We start from the raw sequence: 10,156 nt of genomic DNA, 5'->3' as shown, positions 1-10,156 counted from the left end.
TGAGATCATAGCGGTGGAGCCAACACTCAACGCATGGAAGCCACTGAAGTGGTCCAGCACGCCTATCATCTTCGACACCGAGGACCACCCTGATCGCACTACTGTGGTCGGGTGTTTTCCATTGTTGGTCTCACCCACGATTCGCAACCTCAAGGTGACAAAGATGCTAGTTGACGGCGGGGCCGGTCTGAACTTGATCTCGCCTGTTGTGATCAAAAGGATGCAGATCCCTGATGGAGACCTCGAAGAGATGGGCACGTTTCAAGGGGTCAACTCGGGGAGGAGCCAACAGAAGGGAAAGGTCACGCTGCCCGTGACATTTGGAGGCGAGTTGAACTACAGGATGGAGAGGATTGTCTTTGATGTAGCCAAGATCCCCTTGCCCTACAACAGGATCCTCGGCCGCCCGGTGCTGGCCAAGTTCATGGAGGCTTCCCATTACGCCTACAACATGTTAAAGATGTCGGGCCGATGAACATCATCACCGTCCCCGCCGACAAGAAGGATGCGCTTATTTGCGCTGACCAACTCTACCTGTAGGTAGTTGCAGCAGCTGCCGCCAAGGCACTTGCTCCTGCCGTTGAAGCCCCGAGAGGGAAGAAGACCGGTGAGACCTCTCGCACCCGCTCCGGCAAGCGCACCTCTTCGGGGTGTTGCACTCCCGTTGAGGACGTGCCAGAGAGATCCACCGGCAAGAGCAAGAAGTCCAGAGCTGCTCCGCCAGAGACCAAGAGGGTGTCCGTCAGAGAGGATGACACGGGAGGGGCTTTCACCATAAGCTCCACCCTCGACAACAAATAGGAAGGCGAGCTCGTCACTTTCCTATGGGCGAATGTCGATGTGTTTGCGTGGCAAGCATCCGAGATCCCCGGCGTTCCTAGCGAAGTGATTGAGCACCATCTTGTTGTCTGTCCTCATGCGCGGCCTGTGAAGCAGAAGGTTAGGAAGCAAGCTCTAGAGAGGCAGGAGTTCATCACAGAAGAGATCAGGAAGCTAGAGGCAGCATGCTTGGTAAGAGGGGTACTCCATCTGACGTGGTTGCCAATCCGGTGGTGGTGCTCAAGGCAAAAGAGAAGTGGAGGCTGTGTATTGATTACATAGATATTAATAAGGCTTGTCCGAAAGATCCTTTCCCGTTGCCGCGCATCGACCAGATTGTTGACTCCACGGCCGGGTGCGACCTGTTATCTTTCCTTGACGCCTACTCAAGCTACCAACCAGATCTTCATGACAAGCGAAGAGGAGGAGAAGACAACATTCATCACCCCATGTGGTACGTATTGCTTTCTACAGATGCCTTTCGGGTTGAAGAGTGCTGGCTCGACCTTTGCAAGAGTTGTCCAAATTGGTTTTGAGCCCCAGCTACATAGAAATATGGAAGCTTATATGGATGACATAGTGGTCAAAACCAAGGACAAGGCGACACTTGTGCAAGATTTGGATGAGATGTTTGCAAACTTGTGCAAGATCAACCTCAACTTGAACCCTGAGAAGTGTGTCTTCGGTGTCCCGTCCGGCAAGCTTCTCGGGTTCTTTGTGTCGCAGCGCGGGATTGAGGCAAACCCAGACAAGGTCAAGGCCATCGAGCAGGTTGAGGCACCTAAGCGGATCAAGGACGTGCATCGGCTCACTGGTTGCATCGGTGCCATGAGCAGATTCATCTCCAAGTCTGCTGAGCGTGCCTTTCCCTTTTTCAAGATCTTGAAGAAGGCGGGCCCAATGGAGTGGACCCCGGAGGCCGAGGCAGTGCTGCAGGATTTGAAGAAATACCTCTCCTCTACCCCATTGCTAGTTGTGCCCAAACCACAAGAACCGTTGCTACTGTACCTAGCGGCAACGAATCAAGTGGTTAGCGCCACACTGGTGGCACAGAGAGAGGTCAACGAAGAGGCAGCAGGAACAGCAGAATCGACGGATGGCGAACCAGGACTCTCCCCAGCTGGGCCTGGTCCGGCAAGGCTGGTCCCCTGGCAAGGTTTGACAACAGTGCGACAGGGCCCGCGCAACTAGGTAAATTAGTGCAGAAGAAGAAGATGATGCAGCACCCGGTTTACTTCTTCAGCTCCCTCTTGCAGGGGGCTAGGTCGAGGTACTCCGGTGTGCAAAAATTGCTCTTAGGCATCCTTATGGCCTCGAGGAAGCTGCGTCATTACTTTCAAGCGCATGAGATCACCGTCGTCACCCGCCTCCTGTTGCAACGGATACTGCATAAGCCAGATGCAACGGGGAGGATTGTGGAATGGGCCTTGGAGGTATCAAGTTTTGGTTTGAAGTTCGAAAGCACCTCAACGATTCAGAGCAGAGTCCTGGCTGAGTTCATAGCTGAATGGACCTCGACGCCCGACGAAGAGATCCAGGAGACCACTCTCCCCGGCAAGGAAACAACTCGCAACTGGATTATGTACTTTGATGGGGATTTTTTGCTACAAGGCGCCGGTGCTGGTGTGCTGCTCGTCGCACCCACCGGAGACCACCTCAAGTACGTGATCCAGATGCACTTTCCTAGGGAGATGGTGACGAACAACACTGCTGAGTACGAGGGATTGTGTCACATCCCTAGCTTATGGCTTTGCACCAGGGTTTCCCTTCATGTGTGCATCATGTTTAAATTTTATGAAAGTTGAAATGGGGATGACAGAACCCCCAGCCCCCCCTGAAAATACCAGGTTCAACTGAAAAACATTTCAATGAACCCAAAATGCCCTTCACAAAAGTTCATCATTTTTGAATTGGTCTAGAACCTCTCCCAAAAATGGTGCACATTTTTCTAGGTCATTCTGGATTTCTGAATTAAATCATTACGTATTTGCATTTGGGCATTTAAATACTATAAAATATTTAAAATGTTCAAATAATCATAAACTAAAATGTTTACTGTTGGATATATTCTAAACAGTAGCCATGATTAGTTTCATGATTTTTGGAAGTGCCTAGATATTTTTAATAAAGCCCAACAGTTACAGAAATAATGGAAAACAGAAACATTAAATAAAAGAGAGGAGAGAACCTCACCTGGACTCACCTGTCGCAGCCCAGCTGGCCAGCCCATCTGGCCGGCCCAACCCACCGCCCCCCTTGTCATCTTCCTCCTCTGCCAGGAGGACGAACAGGTGCGTGGCGGGCGCCGACGCTGCCCCGGCCACCTCCTGCTGCCCCGGCCACCTCCTCCCTCCTAGCCTGTCTGGCTCCCCCTCGTCGCGTCTAGACGACGCCAGCGCGAACCCCTGGACCCCCTCGCTCTCTCCCTCTCCCTCGTTTCTCTCCTCTGCTTCCTCTCTCTCACTCGCCCGAACGCAGCCGTCGCCGCCGACGAGCTCCCTCGCGGCCACCGCCACCCCCACGCCTCACCGACGCCCCAGGAAGCTCCGCCTCGCCTCCCTCTTCATCCTCACCCAGATGAAAGGCACCGGAAGCCCCTGGATGCCGCTAGCTCCGCCGTTCCCCTCCTCGGCCACCGAGGACCGCCGCCGTCGATTTGCCGCCGTCTCCGCCTCCCCGAGCTCGCCGTCTGCTCCAATCGACTCCTCGTGAGCTCCTCTTCTCTTCCCCTCACTCCGTGCACTTGATTTCGTCACCTAGCTAGCTGCCCCGCCGAACCCGAGCTCCGGCCGCCACCATGGATGGTGAGCTTCGTGCTCCCGAGCTCCTCCACCTACGCTCGTTGCCTCCGAGTGCTCCTGATGACCCCAGTAACCCGTAGAGCCCCTCAGCTGATCTCGCCGTGCCGTGTAACGCCGAACCCGAGCACGCCCGAGCTCCGGCCGTCGCTGCCGAGCTCGAGGCCATCTTCTCCGGCCGCCCTAGCTGCTGCTGCTTGCTGAAACGGGCGCGGGTGAGCTCCAGCTCTCCGTAGCCGCTCTCCTCCGTCCATTTGGACGCCGGAGGAGCGACCCCGAGCCCTCCGCCGCGCCTGTTGCCACCGGCGACGAACCGCCGGCGGGTTAGGCCCTGTTGACTAGGGGTTTGACCTCCCCTGGGTCGATGACAGGTGGGGCCAGCCTCCTGTTAATTAGTTTAGTTTATTCTAACTTATTTAGCCACTATTTCACTGCCATGTGGGCCCAGTGCCTGTCCCACACGTCAGTTTGACTTGCTGACGTGGCCTTTGACCAGCCCCACACGTTAGTGACTCATGCCAGCGGTGTGTCACTGACCAGTGGGCCCCCTGGTCAGGTTTGACCCGAGGCTGCCCTGTTGACTCTGCTGAGGTCAGCATGACGCCATGCTGACGCAATATTCCTTTTCTGGAATTTAGTTTATTTTATTAATAATCAGGAAATTCCAGAAAATAGCTAAAACTTCAATAAATCATAGAAATTCAACGGTAACTCAGAATGAAATAATTTATATATGAAAAATGATCAGAAAAATCCAATCTATCCATCTGTACTAGTTTCATGCATGTTAGAACAACTTATAGATGCTGTTTAGCACAAATCGTACTAATGGCATTTAAATATCCACATATGGAGTTTGAGTTTGAATCTTGGATTCAAACCAACTTCATTTAATCTGGTTTTAGTTGCATTAGCAAACCACAACATATTGCCATGTCACATTCATGCATCATATTGCGCATTGCATTGATTGTGTTTTTCCTCAGTTGCCGGTGATTGCCCCCTCTCGATAGACGTGATACCGATGATGTGATCGATGACACCGATGAAGAGCTATATTATCTTCAGAAGTGCCAGGCAGGCAAAACCCCCTTGTTCATTCCGATACAACCCTACTCTCTCGCTCCTGCTCTCTTTTACTGCATTAGGCCAACACCGATTCATCTGTTACTTGTTGCGGTAGCTGAACCCCTTTATCCTTTGCATGACCTGCCATTGCCACAGTAAATAGATGAAACCCACTAGCATGAGTAGGAGTTGTTTGAGCCCTGTTGTGCCTACTCATTCATGCTTGTTTGTCATGCCTACTACTGCTTAGAGTTGAGTCAGGTCTGATTCATCGGGGATGAATCAGAGGTGTGTGAACATGTCCTACCATTGAGAGCTAAGTGTGTGAACACGATTTGGTAAAGGTAGCGGTGAGAGGCCATGTAGGAGTACATGGTGGGTTGTCTCATTGCAGCCGTCTTCAGGAACTGAGTTCTGTGTTTGTGATCCATGACCAGTTAGTACCACACATTGGGTTCCGGTAACTCGACCCCTCTCGACTTATTAATCAACATGATCTCTGTCCAGGAGTTGCAACTAGTTTCTGGTGTTTGTAGGTAGTGTTAGTAGTCTACCAAGTGGCACCCGGTATAGGTGGGCTTGGGACAAACTAGGCACAGTGGCCCGGTGTACCAAGTAGCACCCGGATGGTGGGCTTGGGAACCCTGCACACATCGTTTGGGGCCGTGAGCGACACCCCAGCCGGATCTCCTTGCGGATGGAACCCGAATAGGCGATAAACCTGGACGAGAGACTTGTGTGGTTAGTCAGGTCGTGGCCGACTCCCTCGCCAGGCTTCCGCTTGAAGGTTGCCATGATACACGAGGTGTACATGGCGGTAAGTGGCGAGAGCGTGTGTGAAGAAGTACACCCCTGCAGGGTTAATATGATCTATTCAAATAGCCGTGTCCGCGGTAAAGGACTTCTGGGTTGCCTGTACAGTTCATAGACAAGTGAAAGTGGATACTCTAAAATACGCAAGATAAGCGTGAGTGCTATGGATGGCGTTCTTGTAGGGAGACGGTAGCGGATCCATAGTGGTGTATTGATATGGTGAATATGTGGACTCGTGTGCGCCACCTCAAAAGAGTTACTTGCAGTCGTAGTTCAGGTTAGCCACCGAGTCAAAGCTGGCTTGCTGCAGTTAAACCCCACCATCCTCTCTGTTGATAATGATGCATATGTAGATAGTTCTGATGTAAGTCTTGCTGGGTACATTTGTACTCACATTTGCCTATTTTATGTTTTTGCAGAGAGACTTCAGTCTCACTAGTAGTTCCGCGTGGACTTCGACGTTTAGCTTGTTACCTCAGCTACGATCTTGTGCCTCGGCAGGATTTGGTAGATGGTCAGGCTTCTCAGCCTTTTTCATTTATAGATGTCTGTACTCAGACATGATAGCTTCGCTTGTGCTTTGACTTGTATGCTCTGAATGTTGGGTCATGAGACCCCTGTTTGTAATATCTCGCTCCTTGGAGCCTAATGAATACTTACTTGTGTCGTAGAGTCATGTTGTGATGCCTTGTTGTATTTGCACATATCGAGCATATTGTGTGTATGATTGAAATGCTTGGTATGTGTGGGATCTGACTATCTAGTTGTTTATCTTTAGTAGCCTCTCTTACCGGGAAATGTCTCCTAGTGTTTCCACTGAGCCATGGTAGCTTGCTACTGCTCCGGAACACTTAGGCTGGCCGGCATGTGTCCTTCTTCGTTCCTGTGTCTGTCCCTTCGGGGAAATGTCACGCATTGAGTACCAGAGCCCTGTTAGCCCGCTACAGCCCGGTTTACCGGAGTCCTGCTAGCCCAGTGCTACAGCCCGGACCCACTTGCTGATGACCGACACGTTCGATGCTGGGTCATGGATGCATGTCCCTGTAAGTCTGTGCCACTTTGGGTTTACGACTAGTCATGTCAGCCCGGGCTCCTTATCATATGGATGCTAGCGACACTATCATATACGTGTGCCAAAAGGCGCAAACGGTCCCGGGCAAAGGTAAGGCGACACCCGTGGGAATACTGTGCGTGAGGCCGCAAAGTGATATGAGGTGTTACATGCTAGATCGATGTGGCATTGAGTCGGGGTCCTGACAGATTGCTTGCCGCTCTCAGGATCGCGGCAGACCTCGGGGTCAAGAAGCTCATCGTCAGGGGTGATTCACAGCTTGTCGTCAGGCAGGTCAACAAGGATTATCAAAGCCCGTTGATGGAGGCTTATGTGGATGAAGTGTGGAAACTAGAGGAGCCCTTTGATGGTATATAGGTGGAGCATGTCCCCCGAGTGGAGAATGACATCGCCGACTACCTATCGAAGCGCGCTACCCTCAAGCTACCTGTGGGACCAGGAACTTTTGTGCTTTGTTTAACTCAACCGTCCATTGAACCATCAATAGAGTAGAACAAGCGAAGGAAGTCCGTCCCCAGCAAGTACCTCCCCACCGAGCTCCCTGGAGCCGCCGGCGAAGATGTTGTCGTGGAAGCCGAGCCTGCCATGGGATAACGGACTCCGGCAAGGCGCCAAGCCCTTGCCGTGGAGACAACTGTTCTCACAGCAGAGAAAATGCCTTTGGTCCTTGCCGTCGAGCCACATGCTCCAGCATGGTCACAGCATACCATCCGATTCCTCCAAATAGGGGAGCTTCCTGAGGAGTAGGAAGAAGCAGAGAAAGTAGCCCGCCGGTCTGCTCTGTACCAGTTCGTTGACAACATTCTGTACAGAAAAAGACCGAATGGAGTGAAATTGAAATGTATCTCCCGGGAGGAAGGACTGGAGCTGTTGGCGGAGATACATGGAGGCATATGTGGCTCCCACATACGTTCAAGGGCCCTTGCCAGCAAGGCTTTGCGGCAAGGTTTCTTCTGGCCCACTACCCTCCAGGATGTGACGGCACTAGTAACCAAGTGTGAAGCGTGCCAGTTCCATTCGAAGAAGCTTCATCAGCCAGCTCAAACCTTGCACACAATCCCTCTCTCCTGGCCATTCTCGGTCTGGGGGCTCGACATACTGGGCCCTTTTCCCCGCGCCGTCGGGGGCTTTAAGTACTTGTACGTTGCAATTGACAAGTTCACAAAGTGGCTGGAGGTGGAAGCAGTGAGGAAGGTGACCGCACAGTCAGCCGTCAAATTCTTTAAAGGGCTAGTTTCCCGCTTTGGTGTGCCGAACAAAGTCATCACCGATAACGCCACACAGTTCACAAGCCAAACCTTCATTGAATATATTGAAGACCTCGGCAGCAAGGTCTATTTTGCTTCCGTGGCGCACCAACGGAGCAACGGCCAAGCGGAGAGGGAAAATGCTGAAGTGCTACGTGGCCTGAGGACGAAGACTTTTGATAGGCTGTATAAGAGCGGAATGCGCTGGATTGCTGAGTTGCCGGTGGTTCTATGATCGATCAGAATGACGCTAAATCGAGCCACCGGCAAAACACCCTTTGCCCTGGTATACGGGGCAGAAGCAGTTTTCTCCATGAAACTTATGGGTCACCTCAAGTGCTCACTTATGATGAGCTTGAGCAAGAGCGATTGCGGCAAGATGATGCGACGCTTGATGTCTACTACACAACCTTCTTCTTGTAGACGTTGTTGGGCCTCCAAGCGTAGAGGTTTGTAGGACAGTAGCAAATTTCTCTCAAGTGGATGACCTAAGGTTTATCAATCCGTGGGAGGCGTAGGATGAAGCTGGTCTCTCTCAAGCAACCCTGCAACCAAATAACAAAGAGTCTCTTGTGTCCCCAACACACCCAATACAATGGTAAATTGTATAGGTGCCCTAGTTCGGTGAAGAGATGGTGATACAAGTGCAATATGGATGGTAGATATAGGTTTTTGTAATCTGAAAATATAAAAATAGCAAGCTAAAAAGTGGTAAAAGTGAGCGTAAACGGTATTGCAATGCTAGGAAACAAGGCATAGGGTTCATACTTTCACTAGTGCAAGTTCTCTCAACAATAATAACATACATAGATCATATAACAATCCCTCAACATGCAACAAAGAGTCACTCCAAAGCCACTAATAGTGGAGAACAACGAAGAGATCATGGTAGGGTACGAAACCACCTCAAAGTTATTCTTTCGGATCAATCTATTCAAGAGTTCGTACTAGAATAACAGCTTAAGACACAAATCAACCAAAACCCTAATGTCACCTAGATACTCCATTGTCACCTCAAGTATCCGTGGGCATGATTATACTATATGCATCACACAATCTTAGATTCATCTTATCCAACCAACACAAAGTACTTCAAAGAGTGCCCCAAAGTTTCTACCGGAGAGTCAAGACGAAACGTGCGCCAACCCCTATGCATAGGTTCATGGGCGGAACCCGCAAGTTGATCACCAAAACATACATCAAGTGGCACGTGATATCCCATTGTCACCACAGATAAGCACGGCAAGACATACATCAAGTGTTCCCAAATCCTTAAAGACTCAATCCGACAAGATAACTTCAAAGGGAAAACTCAATTCATCACAAGAGAGTAGAGGGGGGAGAAACATCATAAGATCCAACTATAATAGCAAAGCTCGCGATACATCAAGATCGTGCCATAGAGAGAACACGAGAGAGAGAGAGATCAAACACATAGTTACTCGTACATACCCTCAGCCCCGAGGGTGGACTACTCCCTCCTCGTCGTGGAGAGCACCGAGATGATGAAGATGGCCACCGGTGAGGGATCCCCCCTCCGACAGGGTGCCAGAACGGGCTCCCGAGAGGTTTTTGGTGGCTACAGAGGCTTGCGGCGGCGGAGCTCCCAGATCATATCCTTTCCAAAAATCACGCTCCCGAAGGTTTCATTCCGTTTGGACTCCGTTTGATATTCCTTTTGTTCGAAATACTAAAACAGGCAATAAAACAGCAATATGGGCTGGGCCTTCGGTTAGTAGGTTAGTCCTAAAAGTAATATAAAAGTGTATAATAAAGCCCGTAATCATTCAAAACAGATAATAAAATAGCATGAATGCTTCATAAATTATAGATACGTTGGAGATGTATCAGCATCCCCAAGCTTAATTCATGCTCATCCTCGAGTAGGTAAATGATAAAAGAAAGAATTTATGAAGTGTGAATGCTAGCAGGTGCACAAGTTTGATCAATGATAATTTCAATCACCTATTCTAGCATGATTATATGTCATAACAGTAGTTCATCTCATAAAACTTCTCATGAACAAGTAACAAGCAATTCATATGTTAAAGCATAGACCATAAACTTTCTTGAAAACTAGCAAACTATGTTCCCAGTCATCAAACAATTACAATTCATCCTATTTTTAGGAAGGGTCTATGTCAAAGCTTTGATTTAGCAAACTTCACATACTCAACTATCATATAGTCTTCTACAATTGCTAACACTCACGCAATACTAATGGTTATGGAGTTTTAATCGGACACTGAGAAAGATAGGGGCTTATAGTGTTGCCTCCTAACATATTCACCTTTGGGTGATGTCAACAATAATAGTTCATGCTAACTTACATCCAATTG

Source organism: Triticum dicoccoides, chromosome 6B, assembly GCF_002162155.2.
Source record: "Triticum dicoccoides isolate Atlit2015 ecotype Zavitan chromosome 6B, WEW_v2.0, whole genome shotgun sequence".
In the NCBI taxonomy this organism is placed as follows: Eukaryota; Viridiplantae; Streptophyta; class Magnoliopsida; order Poales; family Poaceae; genus Triticum; species Triticum dicoccoides.
The sequence above is the reverse complement of the archived record's forward strand: the minus strand, read 5'-3'. Positions refer to the sequence as shown.